The sequence below is a fragment of the Triplophysa dalaica genome, chromosome 11 (assembly GCF_015846415.1).
Source record: "Triplophysa dalaica isolate WHDGS20190420 chromosome 11, ASM1584641v1, whole genome shotgun sequence".
Taxonomy (NCBI): Eukaryota; Metazoa; Chordata; class Actinopteri; order Cypriniformes; family Nemacheilidae; genus Triplophysa; species Triplophysa dalaica.
Window position 1 is genome coordinate 7,695,020 of NC_079552.1, and position 19,365 is coordinate 7,714,384.

The following is a 19,365-nucleotide window of genomic DNA, read 5'->3' on the forward strand; positions in this document are numbered from 1 at the left end:
GTCACAGTGTCATTCACACATCTATCCTCTCACTCACCCGCTGAACTGCCCGGCATCCCCTGCTGTGGCTTTTCCATGTTCCTGTCTGCCTTTTTTTAGTAGCAGTGCGGTTGTCATTTCGTTGTTGAGTGGTTTTCCCCTCTGTGTTACACATGTAATCAAATCGCCATCCAAACCACACACCTCACCACAATGTCAGCGAATCGCCAACACTGCCTACCAGAGCTGTGACCAATCACATCAGGCCTGTCCATCACATACGGGGTGAACTGTAGGGCGAGGCATCCATATTAATCATACCTGACAGGGTTAATGGATGTCTGACGTCTGCTCTTCAATTACCAGACGCAGGTTCTGATAGAAGAACTTTATTTTCTTAACCGTAGTTCGTCCAGTCCTGTTATATCTGGACTGGATTCAGTAAATTCACTTGTTTGATTTGATTTTTTATTATGTGCTTTGTTTATGAATGTGCAAGTATAAAAATAAAAGAAACAAGTACAACTGGGGACACAATTCAGTTGAAGACAATATTAACATTTTGCGTGTTTGAACATGATGTTGAAATCCAGTTTTATTTGTATAAATAAGCTATTTGTTTCCGAATCATAAGTTAATTTGTGTAATTCTTTTGCTTATATTTAGCATAATTACCTAATTCAAATCGTAATCTCACATGGGACGTACGACACCAGATACACAAAGTACATTTTAATGTTGATGGATTTGTTTAAATTTGGGGTCATTGGGTAATGCGGCGCACATTTTCATGTCGAAAAGTCTTTGGTGCAGTAATTGCTCGAAAATTTGACCTTGTTCCTGGCTTGCGGGGTTTTCGTGTTGGACCAGGTATCCAGTCATTTCACTGTGTCTCTGGAGAAGAGCTCCAGGAACATGCCAGTCTGAATTTAGCCATAACCGAACAAATGTCTAGAGCTCCATGTTGGGGTACTCGATGTTCTGCACAGAATTAACATTTGGAAGCGATGACACAAAAACATAGTGACACAATACACTACCCAGTTTAAAACGGGTATAAAACACATATTTATTTTTAATAGTATGAGCTGTTTTTATTATATATGGTTTGCAATCCAAGTTAACAAAAATTGTAATGTATAAATATGGTTTATTAGGAATATGGTTTGAAGTTTCTCAAAGTTTCTCAAAATGTGTTCTATTCTATTGTGTTCCATTCCGTTCCATATTCTATTCTATTATTTTAGTCTAGTCTAATTTAGAAACAATTATGTTTTATATTAATATTATCAATATGGGCTAGCTAGTTTGGGACCAAATGTTGGTTAATAGTTTTCTCCAAAAAGCCATGGGATTTGGGCCTCTGTATACCGTAAAGGGGACCCCTAAGTTTACCATATTCATGGAAAGTGCCAGAACAGCTCTGTTCTGCACAGATAAATACACCTTGTGAAATATGTAAGCACAGATGTGTGTTTCAAAGGAAATGGGTTGCTCTAAACAGTGATCAGTTTGAGTTTAGACTATATAATGTGTACAGTGGAAGTCTGTCAGGCCCTCATACTGTAGCCATTATACTGCATATGTTAACATTCAAAGAACTTCCTAAACATTTCCCATAATTGACCTTAAAGGCAGTGCTACTATAACCTGACAGGAACCATACTGCATTTACCGTGGCACTAGACTGGATGTCAGTTACAGGGAGGAGTGTCAAATTCACACACAGTACCACACATGTGGTACCTAACGCTGTGGAGTTTCATGTATACTCAATCAGTGAGTTTGGTGTTTGCTCTTAAACAAACAAGAATAAACTAAACCGTGATTGCGGTTCCATCAAGACATCGCACGTCTTTTGTTTACATCCCAATGTATTTCATTCTCAGGGTTTCAGCTATCTTTGAAAAGAATGTGAAAGTTAGACTCGTGAAAGTTCGGGTTGGTGGAGGGTTTTTGGCTCTGTATGGTTTACCCATCCTTTCATTTCCCTTCATCTGCTCGGAGAAGAACCTTCTAACGCTCTCAGAACACACCCCTCCACCCCCTACCTCCTCAACTCAAAACATATGCGGGTTTGATTTCCATGCCCTCGGCAAACCACTCCACCGGGAGCTTTTGTGGAAAACTTCATACTTTTAGCAATCATTTGTGGCCGACTAATTTGCTCCCTAGTTTGAGTTTACATTCCGGAGTGTGACATGATCTATTTTTGAGGAGATCCAGAGTGAGAGAGCGCTTAGATGTAATGTTTGGCTTCTCGAGGCGTGGATATAAAAGGAGCGAGGTATTTACATTTTAAATGCATAGTTCTAACACTGCCTAACTAAATCAGGAGCGTAATCTCTCTTTCTCTCTCTTTAACTCAGTGTGTATATATTATGGAAGGCCCCCTTCTCTTTTACCAGCAGCTGCACCAAATGGTGACATGAACTTGAGGCAGTTCAAATCAAATGAATCATCGGAATTATACTTGACCTTATAGATATCGTCTCTCCAGCTGAAAAGAAGAGATCTGTCAAGATGGTACTGTATATGTGGAAGATGCTGATGCTGTTTTATGCTGGTGAAGTTGTAATTCATAATCATTTAAAAATTTTTGGATGAATGCAAGTTTTGCTGCTTGAAAAAACTACTTGACACCAGCAGGTGTTTCGAAGAACGTTGGTAACCAAACAACATTGGTATCATTGACTTCTGTTGTATGGACCCAAAACCACAAAGACATTTCTCAAAATATCTTCTTTTGTGTCCCACAAGAGTCACAAACGCGTTGTGAACTTTAAAATGAAGAGCCTATTTACGGGTATACAGACCAACTTTTTGTGTATTTACACTGGAGAAGATGCTTTAGGACAATGTTCAAACCCTGCATGGTTTGTGAATTCTTTGCCTCTCGTCATTTGCTACCCTCGGTCCAGAACTTGTGCAACTGGAGTTTTTGTTGGATTCTTTCATCCATCCACAACAACAGCGGGAGATTATTACTTACCACCTTCTCTAAATCCTATTTGAAAATATTGAATATCCAGCGTTTCGTTTCCATTTTTTATGGCATATGGATGTGTCCATTTGTAAGGTCACTCTCAGACCTCACATGTCCTACCGTCTCAGGAGTTTCGTACTGGAAAGTGGCTCATCCTGGCCAAGCCAAACGGGATGACGTACGTTTATTTGTTATGGTCAGTAATCCATTTATCCTGTCATCCCAAACCGCACACACGCCCACCCCCGAAACCTCAGAACTCTGTACGCTTTCTTTTGGCAAAGTTTAAGCAAATATCAGTGCAGGCCGGGTCCCCTTGTTAAACAGTCTCTCTGATCTGTGTATTTTCTTACCCCCTTTCTTTTTAACTTTCTCTTTGTTCCTCTCTTGCTCCAGCATCTAAACCTATTGTCAACTTTTAACATTTTGCAAGAGATGCAGTGACCAGAGACTGCACGGCACATGCCCTCTTTTGATTTTTTATAGATTACTTAGAAATTATTTGAAGTTACTGTAGATAAAGTGTTCACTCATTCACATTTGTAAAACTTCCAGTTTAGTTTGTTGGTCAGTCCAAACGATTTGTTCTTTCCACATATCTTTTCCCTCAAACATCATGATATTCTACCCACGCTCATGTTGATTGTAACCTATGACTTTTTTCCTGTGTAACACAAAATGTTATCAAAATGTCAAAGCACATTTTTCCATACAACAAAATGCACTCGCTGTCAAATTCAATCGCAATATTTTTGTGCATTTGAAAAACAAGGAAAGGTCAGGATTTGAACGCAGAACTCCACTTATCACTTGTGTATTCCATCTCTCTTCTGACTGATGTCTTAAAAGTTCAGAGTTTGCTTCTTTTCTCTAAATGTGCACAATCTCTCACCTGCTGAGGTAACATTTTTGCATATCACCAGGGTGTCTCTTCAGAAGTCACACAGGTATTTGTTTTAAGGTGGCAGTGAGTTTTACATTCACCTTCCTGCTGTGGTCAAGCGTGTCCCCTGCAGCTCTCTTGCTCTCTTGAACCTCTTGTGATTAACTCCAGTGAATACTTTTTAATCTCATCTTTCCATAATTTCATCTGCAAGAAATCTTTATTTTCATCTTGCTACGATAAAATCTGATTTAATTGTAAATAAATCTTCTCTATCTTATATCTTAAAGGTTAAATGCAAGACATGTGTTTTTTCATTTAAATCTGCATTTTTAGGATTTAAAATACATTTTATGGTTATAAATAATATATGTAAAGAAGTTATGTTAATATTCTGCACTGTGTCATGGTCATTTATCACAGGAGTATTAAAGATATTAAACCAGAAAGATTTATTATAATACATGCCGCAGCCCACGGCTCCAGCCAGGAGGATGGAACAAGTTTTATTGTACCTTAAGGTGAGGAGCACAAGAAACATGAGCTACTGATTTTATCTGAACCATTTGGTGTCTTTCTCTCAATGGGGTTCAGAATCACCCTCAGCGGGCGTCTCCTACTCAGTTGGTTTATTTGTCGGCGTGTGTTAAATGTTCTAGCTCAGTCCTTTTGCTTGTACTGTGCTGAATTAGTCAGTGTGAGCTGGGCTTCACCTACCATGATAACAGAGGTGAAAGATCACAGTGGAAGCGTGAAACAGGGTGACACTGTGACGCTATAGCCTGTGATTATCTAAAACCTGACACATTTTTTGGACAGTAGCGCCCAATTATCCCACAGAAGAGAGAGACATTCACCATCAATCTGTCATTTCCTGCGGGAGAGCTATGTACAAATGTAAGCTTTAACACACAACCATGATTTAAATGACTTTTGCTGGTTTAACCATATTACGAGTAAAACAATAAGTATTAATTTTGATTTGAAGAAAACCAGGTGATTAGATATCATACAAGTAAATAAACACTTACATTACATTACAATTACAATACATTACTTAATAAAGTAATTTGCTACAGTATTTTTTATTAGATTTTTTTATTACTGTAGTGATTGACAAAGCTTTAATATATATATGCACTTTAAATAAAGTATACGTTTTAACAGCGCTACTGGCACGCTACATAAACCTTTTATTCAGAATAGCATCTCTGGATACTTTTAATTTTGTTACTTCCCAACTCTCTCTCTCTCAGTCTCTCTGGAGGAAACAGTTGACTGCTCAGGATGAATCTCTAAATAAATTTAACGTACTGTAGAGTCAGACAAGGACAAAGAGCACCGAGCAACCTTGACACTCTATTCTTCATCGTGTCCTGTCCCTGCAGGGGTGAGGGTGACGACTGGCAGAACCATGCGAGGGAGGTGTGTGAGCATTTGTGTTCAAACTCACAGATATGTGTGTGAGAAAGACACAGGGCCCTTATCATCTAAGTAATTTTAAAGCTATATTGTCATGCCTTTACATTGCTAGATTATAGAAACATTAATACTTACAAAAAAAAAGTGTGTGAGACTCTACATATACGTCAATATAGACTATAAAAGTAAAAAAAACTACAGTTAAAAATATATTAGTGTCATCATTTACTCACCATCATATTGTTCCAAACCTGCGTTATTTCTTTGTTCGCCTGAACACACAGGAAGATATTTGGAAGAATGTCAGATCGCCTTCCCAATTTACTACAATAGTAGAGAAAATAAATAGGGGGGTCAATGGGGCACGAGATCTGACATTCTTCCAAATATTTGAATGTATGTTTAGCAGAACAAAGAGATGTATTGAGGTCTGGAACACTCTGAGTGTGAGTAAATGATGACAGAATTTTTTAAGATAGTTGAAAGATCTATCCTTAAGATGATAGACGGCTCTAAAATAAAACCATGCTGCCGGTTTTACCAGGGCCACATTCAAAAATCTCACAACCTTTGGGGGTTGCCTAGTGAACATGGTATACTTATTCACGTCGTAGGGTTGTAAGTAGGTGGCACAGCCCACAGTCCCTGTCTGGTAGGGGTGAGGTCACCAAAACTGGTGTTTTCTCTTGGTTAACGGTTACTGTGAATAAGACTTCTGTCATGTCTTTTTCGTGTGGGTGCAACGAAATTAAATAAATCAAATAAACTATCATTGTGCTTCTTGCCACACCTACTCTAAAATAACAACGTTTCAGTTGCATTCTGCGCATAGGCTTGTCTTCGCCCCCTCTGAACCCGGGTCACACGCAGGCGTCAGTTGGCTCTTGTGTTATTAACTTCATATTGGCTCTTTATATCGATGGCGTCTGGAAGCTTCTGTTTGAACAGGGTCCCTGCAGAATGAAAGGACGGTATGTTGACTGGAAAGAAGGTTGTGATAATTGCTGCTTTTGACAATCAGATGATAGAGTGCTTTAACCGAGACCTACAAGCTCTGCAGCTTTCTCGCACACCTCCGTTGAAACAGTCGCGTGCTGACGCACACAAGCACAGGCACGGACCTGATGTCTGCCCTGTGTGCTGTCTGTTAAGAGATGACAAAAGGGTTTAGATGTGGGACCCGGTTGGAGAGATGTTGACACACGTGCTGAACATGTGAAGAACTCGAAATTAAACCCTGTGCACACATGTATTAAGGCATGGACAGAGTGGATGTTGTGCAGTGGCACCAAAATATATTTGACACATTTTAGTGATAAAAATACAACAATTTTATGTATACCTGTGCTATTTCTTTTGTTTGATATTTTCTTATCTAGTGCGAGCAAATCCAAATATAGTTTTTCATCATGGCATAAGCACGCAAAATCGTTTTGGGCCCTCTGTGATCTGTTTTGTAAACCAAAACTGAAACTCAATGAAATCTCACGATGAGCACCATTTCCTTTCCTGTGTTGAAGCATTTTTATTTAAATAGACAATAGACTCAATCCTGTGTTTCTTAGACCACATGCATGAGGAATTAATTATTTGTCTAAATGTCTATGAGGAAATTAAAGAGAAAGATGAATCACTGCTCTGAAGTGAGAGACTCCCAATATTTAGCTAGTTAGTATGGGAAGAGTCTCACAGAAATTCTTGTTACCAAATTCTATTGAAATTTCATGTAGCCACAAACATCTTTTAAATGTTTTTTTGATTCCGATTGTTTTTGAGTGTCTGGGAGCCACCCTGTGGCACATGTGTCCAGACTGTTGCTCAGTGGGTGCGTTAGTCGTGAGCACTCTTGCGGTTTTCAGATTCAGGGGATTAAATAACGCTGGAAGAGGAAGACGAACACTTCTCTCTAGCATTCGACTGTCTCAAGAGATCTGCATGACACTTCTGAAAGGGAGAGAGAGCCAGACAGAACATCCATTCTTTCCATTGTCTGTTTAAGACACATTTCTTCAAGGAAATGAGAGGGAGATCAGGGTTTATTCAGACAGATCAGTGCGTCTGTCATCGGCTTACATTACATGAAGTGTTTTGTGAAGGTGGAATGCGTTCGACACAGCTTATGACCTCCAGATATTACATGTTTAATTAAAAACCTGATACATCATTTTTTGAACAGCATTGATTGTATTTTTACTTATAAATGAAGAGGGTACATGCCCATGAATTTTTGATAAACTTTCAAAGAATGTTTCGTAGTTCCTTTTTCTTGTGGAACAAAAATGTCAGAGCAACTAAAAACAATGCATGGCTAACACTCACCATCAAGTTCAGTTGCAATTTTGTTTAGTTTATTTTAAAACGTTACATTGGGATTTTTATTCTAAACAAATCTGCTCTACTTGACTATCCTGTTTTACTCTTGGACTGTGTTTTTTTCTCTTAATCATGTCTTATCCTGCTCGAGGGCATCAAGTGAGCCAGGACTGTCACTGGTGCCCCAAAAAAATGAGAAAATAAAGTAGGTGCATGACGCCCTGTGTTTGAGTATCAACAGTGTTGTATGCTCTTTAGGGAAAACAGTTTCTCAACACCCTGTTTCTCTTTTGGTTTTTATGAACCGGGAGGGAAACAGTGTGTTCTTCGCAGTTCTGAGAAACAGAGAAGTTTGCTTATACAATGAAGATGTGTGAGTCAAATGTACCGCCGGCCAAGTAGAAGCCAATTCCTTAAATTACTGTATATAGTTGGTAAATCTATGTTTTACCAAAATTACAGTCTAACTTAAGAGACTGTTTCATTGGTTTCTATGAAATCAATCCGCTTTTGAAACACGTCACTCTATTCTCCCTATATCTTTCTTTCTTTGTCATATCTTCGATAAATAAACATTTAATCAGATTATTTTGAGTTCATATTCACATTTGTGATTACATACTTTGATGTCTAAGCACATCTGAGCAGTCTGGAATATTCATGAGACATTTAATGAAATTCTAGCAGAGACACATGTGAGAGTAATGTAGTTGTCTCCCCTTTTTCTTTCTAATGTATTCTTGCTTTTGTATTCTTTTAGCACATTTGCAATCTTTTCAACGCAAACACAAACATCATTTCCACTGGAGGAAAACTCTGCGTTTTATTTATTTATTTAGGTTTCCAGGAAAGCTGTGTTATCCGAGTAATTCGTCACAATTAATGACATTAGGGTTGGTATTTTTAGTCAGATTAATTTGATTTTCCTGTCTGAGTTAGGCTAATAAGAATACAGGGATGCGGACAGTGTACACACGTTCAGGCCAAGAACAGATGCGCAGATGAACTTCTGCACAATAGCGGCTGGGAAAGGTAATCTTTGCCAGTTGATGGAGCTGACAACGTTGAAACCGTACACAGCATGGCGGAAACCTCTCAAGATGGAATGCAGCAAATTATATTCCCTTGTGCAATGAAAACACAAAGTTATTGCCACATGAGAGGTTTGAACAAAGGTCTGGACGACCGAACCTGTCTAAAATGATGATTAACTTTTCTATGAGCCACATTTGCTCCCCCACTTTCGAGCCTGTTTCGAATTTACAAAAGACAAATTCTTACTCTGTCTGATAACACGCCTCAACATTGCAGTTCTTGAAAACTATTGATGCTCCAACATATAAGCTCTGCAGGCCGTTGGTTTGCTGCGCGTTTTAAAGAAAGCACTGTTATCATTTCCAGATGTGGCTATGGAACAAAACGCAATATTTATCAAGGACAATTTATTAATCAGGCGTGCCTGCAGAGGCAGTGGTGTGGACAGAGAGCTATGGCATAGCACGACGGGAAGATGAAAGCTTGTGTGTGATACGGGGGCCACTGTTAGCCAATCTGGCCGGCATTATAAGATCAGGTTTCTGTATATGAGCTGGCTTTTAATGAACAGGTTCATTTTACTCAGTGCTCATCAAATGCCTCTTTGGTTTTTAAAGCAAACTTTGTGTCAAACTTTATTATGGTCCAAATTATTCAAAGGCGAGAGACTGAGAGAGAGAGAGAGAGAGAGAGAGAGAGACTCAGTGGGTATTTGTTTAACTCTCTTCTGTTATACTGTATGTGATTTGAGTCTAGAGTCCCTTTGCTTGTGAGACAATAAACAGCATATTTAAATGACAACTTATAAACTCTGATATGAATTAAAGTAAAATACTGGCACACACGCACACCCAACCAAATGAGATCTTAACCCCATGTTAGAATCAGCTTCCTTGTAAATTCAAGTATGAATTCTCAGTAACACTTTACCATAGGGGCCAATTCTCACTGTTTACAAGTTGCTTATTAGCATGCATATTATTAGATTACTGGCAATTTATTAGTACTTATAAAACACATATTCTGCATGGCCATATTCTACATCCCTAAACCTAACAACTATTACAAAAACTATTAATAAGCACCAAATTATGAGTTTATTGAGGGAAAAGTCAAAGTTAATGGTTTGTTAATAGCGAGAATCGGACTTTCAAATAAAGTGTGACCGAATTCTCAAACTTCTCCAAACTGTGATTTTAGCAAGTGTGTTTTGACCTTTATGAATATCTTTTAGAATCACTGATCTAATTATCCAATCAGATCAAAGCTCCCGGGTTCCAGGCTGGCTGTTGCCGTTGTACATCTAAGTGGCTTGAACATGCAGTCGCGTCACACCTAAGGTGTGTGACCTCACACAGGCAAATGACAAACAACATGTCAAGGTGAAACATTCTCACCCCAGTCACTTCTCTAAAGAGTCAACAGACTAATAACATTACTGTTAGTGTAGTGCCCCGATGCTAACATCTCTCCTGAAAGCTGCTCCTGGTTTTTTAGCTAATTAGATTTTCCTCTAGAAACGTTCAAATTTCCAAAAATTTGTTATGATAATATGCATTTGCAACACAGGTGATATTAAGTATTTCAATATAATATTTAAACTTGTTCCTTCATCATATACTTACTTGAGTTCTATTTTTAAGATAGTGCCACAGCTATTAAATCAGTCAGTCTTTTATAAACTAACTGTCCATTTGGATTGGAAATTTCAAAGACCATAAACAGAACAGCCATGTCCTGTCCAATCACTGATAAATTTGTTGCTTGAATAATTTTTTTTGCCCGTGTCAGCCCCTGCTGCAGCCTAAAACACTAGAAACCTGTAACTCGTATTACACAACATCAATTGAAATCTAAACTGTATATCTATGTAGGCTGTTTCTCGTTTTTTCTATTTTATTCATCCTGCTCTGTTTTATTACGTAAACGATTTACATTAAGTCATTTAGCAGACGCCTTAATCCAAAGCGATTTACCGAGAATTCGGGGATCAATAAAGCGATGTGTCATAGTGGAGCAATAATACAATAGGTGCTTATACCAAATTACTATTTTTCTAAGTAACCCATAAATACTTTGAAATTAGGGCCAGTATTGGGTGGCATACTAACAACAACAATAGGTCAAAACAAGCAGCTCTACAGAATAATTGCACACTGTGTCATTAATAAACATTACTCAGTAAACACTTATGTAATTGCACTAAAGTGTGACCATACAATGAAAATACAGTTTTTGGGGCTTGGCAGACGAATAGACGGAAGCTCTCACAAAACAACAACATATTCATTTTATTGTTATTACTCATCATGTCTCGGGAGCAGTAATGCAAACTATCTCTTTATTAAATGATGAATGAGACAAAGCCCTTACTTTTATGCAGCTGTCAATCAAAACGGGAGGGAAAGTATGCGAGCTGGTACAGTAGGTTTGGCCTCCCAGACACACACCCATGTTCTGTACATAAATCAGTTCCTGTCATGTTTGTGTATAAGTGTGGTTGTGTCCTTGAGCAGTTGCATTCTCATGTATCACTGTAGCTCTGCCTCGGTCTGGTATGCAGAAAAAGATTTTTGTTCCTCGTGGTTTATTTTGATGACCGTCTTTTCTTTCCAACACGTTAATCCTTCAGCAGTTTCTAACCCTGATGAAATTTCTAAACAGCTATAACCGGATCATTTTTTTGATGTCGTCCGTGATGGGATTTGGGTGTCTTGTTTCCATCTGTATACATACAATACATCCATCGAGGGGCCCCGATAATTTAATAATATCAAATACCAAAGTTATCACTGTAAAAATAGCCTCGAATTTTTGCAGTAATTCTTTTAAAATATACTCCTTCTTAGTCAAAGCGGAACATTTCTCTTCACTCCCCGGTGTCCAGGGAGCTTCCGTTAAGAAACGAAAGAGCGATTAATTAAAAGTGGTTTTGGAAAGTAAAAGAGGTATTTTTTAGCAGGAGGCTGAATCCAAGTAAAACCTTCGGTGCGATAACTGTTGTACGTTGTAAAAGTGAACATTTAAGTGATTAGACCACAGGTATGTACACTGTGGCAGATGCTGCTGGATTCTGGGTGTGCTACAGAACACGGTTTCAAGGGTGAAGAAAAAGTTTTGAATATCAGTTGATTTTTATGAAAAATGATAAATGAAAACAGAATCTCCCATCACAAATAGGGTTTCGTTACCTATATACTTATGCATTTTTCAGCTTTTTCAAAGAGACTTCTATCCAAGATCTGACTCTGTGTTCAACAGAACAAAGATAATTTATACATATTTGAAACGACACATTTTTTATACAGTTTCTTGTAGCTAAGAGAAAGCAGAACCATCCTTTTTTCCCAATGGAGAGGCTCATTCTTACAGTTACACTCTGGGGTAAAATCTTCTGAATGTCTGCCTGCAGATAGCATCAGAAAACAGGCCAGATCCGATTCACTGCTAGGGCGACATATTAAAGCTGTGCTGTATTACTAGCTTTGAATAACATGTCACCACAGATGATATCTTTATCACAAATCTCTGATCATTTTGGGTTTGTACTAGATGTAAAATGTTTCCTCTGTCTTGGGCTGGTGCATCTTCAATAGATTTGACAGAAATAAAAGTTCCAGGGTCATTTCATTTTCCTGTTAAAGATGAGGAAGCTCATCATTCCCTTGTTTTGATAGGTGGATGGAATATCTGTAAATGTTATTTCTCACACGGTGCCCACGGAGACTCGTGTAATTAGATGTCTGACAGGGATTTTACGGTTCGTTGTAAGGAAGGTCAACAAGTAAGATTTTCCAAATGTATTTTGGATCGAAACATGGCTCTTTAAGGGGGAATTTTCAAACTTTGTATTCACACGGCTCGGAAAGGTGGGCTCCCATTTCGGACACCTGTAACAAGATTTCCCATCACGTTTAAATAATACAGCTGTATATTTCCATTTCGGTTCTGCGGTATGACAGCTTGATCTTTACAAAAACATTTCCACGGAGCGGTGCGACCACAACAAAGAGCCAAAGGTTTCCACACGAATGTCAGTGCCACCCCACCTCTGACAAAACAACACGCTGACAAGTGTTTTGTCTAGAACTTCAGGCATTTAACTTCACTTGAGTGCATAGAAGGGACATTTTCAAGTATGTGTGTCTTGGGGGGGTGTTGGTTTTGGAGGACAATCAAGCTGGCGTGAGGCATCAGTGGTCTTCATTGTCGTTCGGTACATCCCGCCAGTTTTATTGTGGTTAGAGTTTAAGATAAACTCCCGCTCCAGTGGAGGCGCGACTGCTCGCTGTGAATGCTTTTTTCTTTATTTACTCTCTGGTGTATCTTTTGAAAGGCTTTCAAACAGGAGAGGAGAGGCGACTTGAGATTTCTTGAGAAAGAAAGGTTTTATTCTAACATCACGCATTCCTCCGTGGCTCCTGGAGTCTGATGGTTGGGTTGAGACATTTGGAGACCTGGATGGAGATTCCAAAAGTTGACTGTGAGTGAGTGTGCGTTTAATCTCACCTGTATTATGGAATATAATATTCAGTCATTTTAAACAAGAAAAGCCTTTCTTCTGTTTTCATAAAAACATCTCTCTCTCTCTTAAAAAAAAGAGGAATTCCTTTTCTTCTGCCCTGTGTTAATCCAATTACCCAACACCTGCAGAGTACACTCATCTGCCAAATCCTCCCTTCCTCCACCACCCCTCGCTCCCTCTATCATCCTCCCTTTAAAAATGGTTCTGGAGAGGAATGGAATAATCTGTCAGACTGTTAACGTGGGTCCGGTTACACACCTGCCAAGTTTTAAGCTGAAAGAATAACACCAAACTGTTTTGAGGTATTTGAGAATGGATTAGAGGGAATTCAGGTACAAATCCAGAAACGCACCAAAATCCGGGCCCTTGTGTTGTATGATTCACTCAGTGTGCTTTCCCATGTACGTTAATGTCTTTTTTGGGGGGTTTGAAGTTTAGATGAAACTCGTCTGTCTGCCATTTTCAGCAGAGTATAAAAAGGTGTCACACGGTGTTCTCCGATAACTTCTGTCCGACGTGGTTCATTTCACAGGAAATCATTGTTATGATGATTGGCGGTGGACCAGCTTTCAGAAAAGCAAATTTACGGAAAAAACTTGTCTCGTGACTGTTTGAGCTCACCGAGACGTAAACCCTTCTGCTGAGACATCTTTTATCCTGAGCTGTTCCTGAAGTCTGTCGTGAGAAAATGGGGCGATCACTCAAAACAGAAGTTCCTGCATCTACTGAAGGACGAAAACCAGAACTATCCGAATGCACCTTGTAGGCCTCTGTTTGACTTCCTGTTTAATGTACAGCAGACAGGTGACAACCTAACTCTGTCCATTTAGCCTTTTAATTTAGAGTTTCTTCCTTTCGGAACAGATCTACTGAAACAGGGTTTGTGTTGTTTAAGATACAATGTGACCTTATGGCACATCTCATTCTCTTGAAGACCAAACAGATGTACCTTTAGTTTAAAACAGTATTAGTGACTCACAGGAAGGAAAGATTCAAAATAATATCTCACTTGTTTCTCCTACACTGAGACTTTTTCAGTTTTTTTACAGATTTTCCACTCATAATGTAAAAAATGGAATGGAAGATGGAATTAAATTGGTAAAATAAAGCCAAAATTCAGGAAGAAATGCTCATATACAATTAAAACAGGGAAAGTGTCTTTTTTGAGGGGAAAACTGTTATTTTACGGTTTATTTCTGTCAGAAATGTTCCTTTTTTTACAGAATATTTTTAGATTATAAATAATGTGAATGGAGATTTTTTTTTTTTTCATATTTAAGTTAGGGATGGACCAATATGTTAATGTTGGCTGATAACCGATATTTCGTTAACATTGGAATGCGTTAACGGATATATTGGCCGAAATACAGTAAATAAATATTAATATAAAATTACGTAAGACTAAAAAAAAAGGCAAAAAGTGGACAACTGCTTTTATTTGAAAACATTGACTGCAGAACACAAGGTAACCATTTGTTCTCTTTTCAACCCTGAAAATCATGTACCAAGCCCACTTTACACTAGTAAAAGATTCTTTAACTTTAAAACTTTTCTTGTTTTATTTTATTTTATGAACAAATTATAGATGTTCTTCCAGAACCCAGAAAATGTTCTCAATAGCCACATGTCAAGACAGAAAGCATTCCGACAGCAGTCTAATTCCAACAATATGCTTTTGTTCCTATAACTTCCACATTCAAAAAAACTATATCTACATACTATTCCTACATCAACAATGATTTGCTACTAGCAATATGAATGACCACGACTGAAAGACACTGTGACCAGCATGCGGTTGATTTATGATTTATATCGGCCTAAATTAAATCATTACCGATATGGCCGATAATTTATTGTGCACCCCTTATTTGAGTGTTAAGTAATCAGGTTCTATTCTTGTTGTATTTATACCCTTTAGAGACTCCAAAGCTGAGAAATCGCATCCTCTGACTAATAAAATCATCTCCGGCAACAATTACACTTTGACGAGAAACAATTGTTTGACAAGAAAATGTTGTGACAGTATTAAAACTTGATTTAACGCGCGTTAAATCAATTTACTGTAATATAATGAAAGTCAGAGGTCATTCCCAAGTCACAGAGTATTTTTATGCTTTGGGGGTGTTCATGACAAAGTAAAGCCATATGATTACTCACACCATGCTCTCACAGTCGGTAATAAGCAAAATAAAATACTACTTGGAAAATAACATTAAAACTCACGTAGGGGATTACAGAGATTGTTCCATTATACATTCGTATGAAAAATGTGCGTAATTACAGCGAAACCTGTCATAACCGACCCACGTCTTTGAATGATGTTTGGGATTTGTTGAAGTGAATTTATGCGTTTTCGTGACACACCCTTAGCGACTGTGTTTTGTGGGCCTGCAGCAGCAGAGGAACGTACAATCTTCTGTTTTCCTCAATCTTGGGCTGAATCACTTGATGAAGCAGGATGGAGAAAGTTAGTCTTTCGAAGCCTGACATCAGAGAGCTTTACTCTTCCGAGCACAAGGCCCAGGAACATCAAAGCAGAGACCCCTGTGTTTGTGTGTGCGTGTTTATGTGCCTTCTCTTGCTATGTCCCATTTGACTCGCTCTTTGTTGCATTAACGTAACATGTCATCGGTAATTTGACGTCGTGAAGTAGCTGACTGCGTCTCTCTCGCTGGGAAGAAAAACAATAAAAAAATTTAAGAGCAGCGGAGAAAAAGAAAGCAAAGAAGAAAAGATCTCCCCCTCAAAGAAAATGGCCATCAGCCCTTGTGCCATCTGTATTACCCGCTTTTGATTCAAACTCCGTCGACTGAAATCAGAAACAGACCGGCCGGAGCACTTAAAAACAGTGAAATTTAAAAGTCTTTTTACAGAAGGAGTAGTTTAAAGTCTTCGCTAGAGGCCTTTAATTCACAAGCTTTGAAAAAACCAAACAGTTATGAAATAATCAGAACATCATTTTAGAAGGAATAAAAACTGCATACGTCACAGTCTTCGCAGGGTGATGCGAAAACTAAGAACGCAAAAGCGGATGGAGCTGATGCGTTGAAAGTCAAATCCCTTCGAACACGAGTGGAGGTAAAGCACGGTCCCATTTGCTCTAATTATGTTAAAGATGATTGACCCTGGCAGACCATGTTTCTTCCTCATGGTGTTACGCTTCAACTTATGCGGTTTCAGGACATAAACACTGTATTCACTTTCGAGGATGTAGATTTACTTTACTGTCATTTTCTATTAAACAGAAACCAAACAATACTTAAATCAGGTCTCCGGCTGTTTGAGAGCAGGGACCGATGATGAATAGTCGGTCCTTAGGCGCTCATAAGCTGATTAATACATGTGTATCGTGGCTGGCAGTGAGGGGGAACCAAAGTCACCCAGCACACCTGCCCTAAGACGAAATATCAACATAACAGGGTAATGGAACACTATGTAAAGCACACAGACACACACGCATAGTCTTACAAACGCGCTTGAAATATTCCCATTCAAAGAAGCAAACTGTGTCCAAAAAATGCTCCGAACTAAGAGAAGGAAAGATGATGAAGGAATAAATGAAAATGACTTGAAAATTGTGGAGGGAACAGAAGTCGTCGTGTTACATTTATTTTCTGTCTCTGAATGTCTTCGATTACGTTGTTTGTATTTGATGACCCTGAGAACTTTAGTCAATTAGAACTCCCACCTTTGTGTACGTTGAACTTGGCGTGCAAGGGATCCTCGAACGTCCGTGCACGCTCCACGGCGCAAGTAGATACGCACTTACTCATAACAATAAAACACACAATACTTTTTCATCTTCATGCATAAGCCAATAATGCAAAATGAAAAGTTTGTCATCATTGACCTGATGATTCTTTGTTCTGCTGAACACAGAAAAATACATTTGGAAGAAGGTCAATTACCAAACAGATCTCATCCCCAGATCTGTTTGATTGCCAACATTCTTCCAAATATCTTCCTTTGTATCTTCCTTGCTTTTCTTTGTGCAAACTCACAGAACATTGAGAGGAACATTTGAGCATTTTAGTGAATCAAATCCATATGTATGTACTGTACTGTATGTCCTTTGACACCTGTGACCTGGCTCACCACAGGAGTTAACAGTAATCCTTAATGTACCTATTTTTAAAGGTGCTGACGGGTGGGTTCATCACAGATTTTTATATACATAGCATATTTTTATTGCATATCCTGATCTTATAACCCGTTATTCCCTTTGCTCTCAATTGAACAGTTCTGTATTCAAATAGTCAGTGGGGGGCCCTCCTCACGACCCACCGGCACCTATGTGTGTGTGGAGTGAAATATCAGCGCTTTGATACTGAATCCCTCTTGTCTGTTAACTTTGGCCAAGCTGAAGGATTCTGGGGATGCTTGCCTGTATGTTCCAGTACCCCACTCTCATATCCACCTACACACGGGTGCATACGAATATTTATTTACGTATATATACACACACACACAGTACAGTATATGAACCCTCTCCTATTTTCAGGTCACACAGAGGGATGGTGAAAAAAGAAAGTAAAAAAGAGAAAGATAAAGAAAGCGAGATTCCAAGACAGTATGAAGGGCTCCTGACTTGTGGTGAGCAGCAAACATGTTTCTGATCAAAAAGAAGGAAAACAACCTTGTTCTCTTGCAGTCGTTCTTACAAATAGGAAAGAAAGTGTATTTTATCGTGATTGGATTGTTTTAGAAAGTTGAAATTGTTTTGCTTTATTGTTCATTAGGCAGAGTTAACAATAAACACAATAAGGGGGTTGGGTGTCGTGGGGGGTATGAGGGTAAGTGGATTGTAGGACATTCATTTGTTTGGGTGGGGGGTCCTGTAATGGAAGTTGTATAAACAAACACCTCCTTCGTTCTTCAGAAACCATCAGGGGGTCAGAGCCAGACTACGAGCTCCTGGGAGGTCACACCACCCCAGTCCAACTGCCACTTACCCAAGGTATCACAGCATTTGACTCTGATATAATTATCTCATAAAATAGTTGTTAGAGGTATATATGATGTATGCATGTGTCTATATGTTTATGTGCCTTCTTAGACAGGCAGGAGATTTTTTGAGTTTGTGTGGACATCGGGGTCTCTACCAAACGCTTGTAATCTGGCTGACTCTTCCCTCACCTCTGTCTTATCAGTGCAGAATTGCTGGTGAAGGGAGAGAGGGCACTCGTCTCAAATAACAGTTCATACTGCACACACATTTACTCGTAGAATCTGACAAAACCAATAAATTGGAAGTGCGGATCAGAAGTGGACACGAGGAGAAACTTCCTGTGCGTTTGCTCATGCTTACTGAAGCATGCGAACACCTGAGGCTATTGCATTCCATTGGTTAAATTGCTATGAAGAAAATTATTTATTCCACCATAAATATATCTGCAAACATATCTTGCATTACTTTTTTATTTTTGATGGTCAGCGTGTTAAACTTGTAACCGATACAGGATTTGTAACTGTTGTATAGGAATCTAATTTTTGTATAACATTAAATAACATTATATAAAAGATAAGAATACAATTAAATTAAATTAAAATTAATATATATATATATATATATATATATATTACAGTGGATGTATTTTTATCAATATTACTTTGGACACACATTAATTATTCTATATAACTGAACAGGAATTAACTGTGAAATATTGATGCTGCTTTTCTTCTACACAGTTGTCCAAATGTCAAAATATACATAAAAAAGGTTTGGGCCTGATTTTTTTTTTTCATTTTTATATCAGAAGCGAAGGAGGATACATTTATATGTGATTTAATAATTCAGTGGGTCAAAAGAATCCCTAAGCCATAAATTTGATAAGAACCCCCCCACTGTCAGCAACCTTCCCCCATCCCCTCCTAGTGTCCCGTTATCTGAAGGCTACCAATCCAAGTCAGGAACTTGTGAACTGTGTTGACATCAAAGTGTTGACATCAAACCTCCAATCATCATTAGAACATCATCTGATTAGTTTTTCTTATCTGCTCATGCACCCGCTGAGCGCAACCCCCGTCATGGCAATTTCACAAAATGAAATAAAACCCTGCAGAGCATTCTCAGTTTTATTCTCTATGTCCTGAGAAGTGCAATCCTATCAGGAAATCTTCATGTATGTTTCATTTCAAGTTCTTGGACTGACCCAGTGGTATTTCCTCGATCAGGAGGAGCGGGTACAGGTCCGGACGGCTATTTTTAGTCCAGCAGGAGAA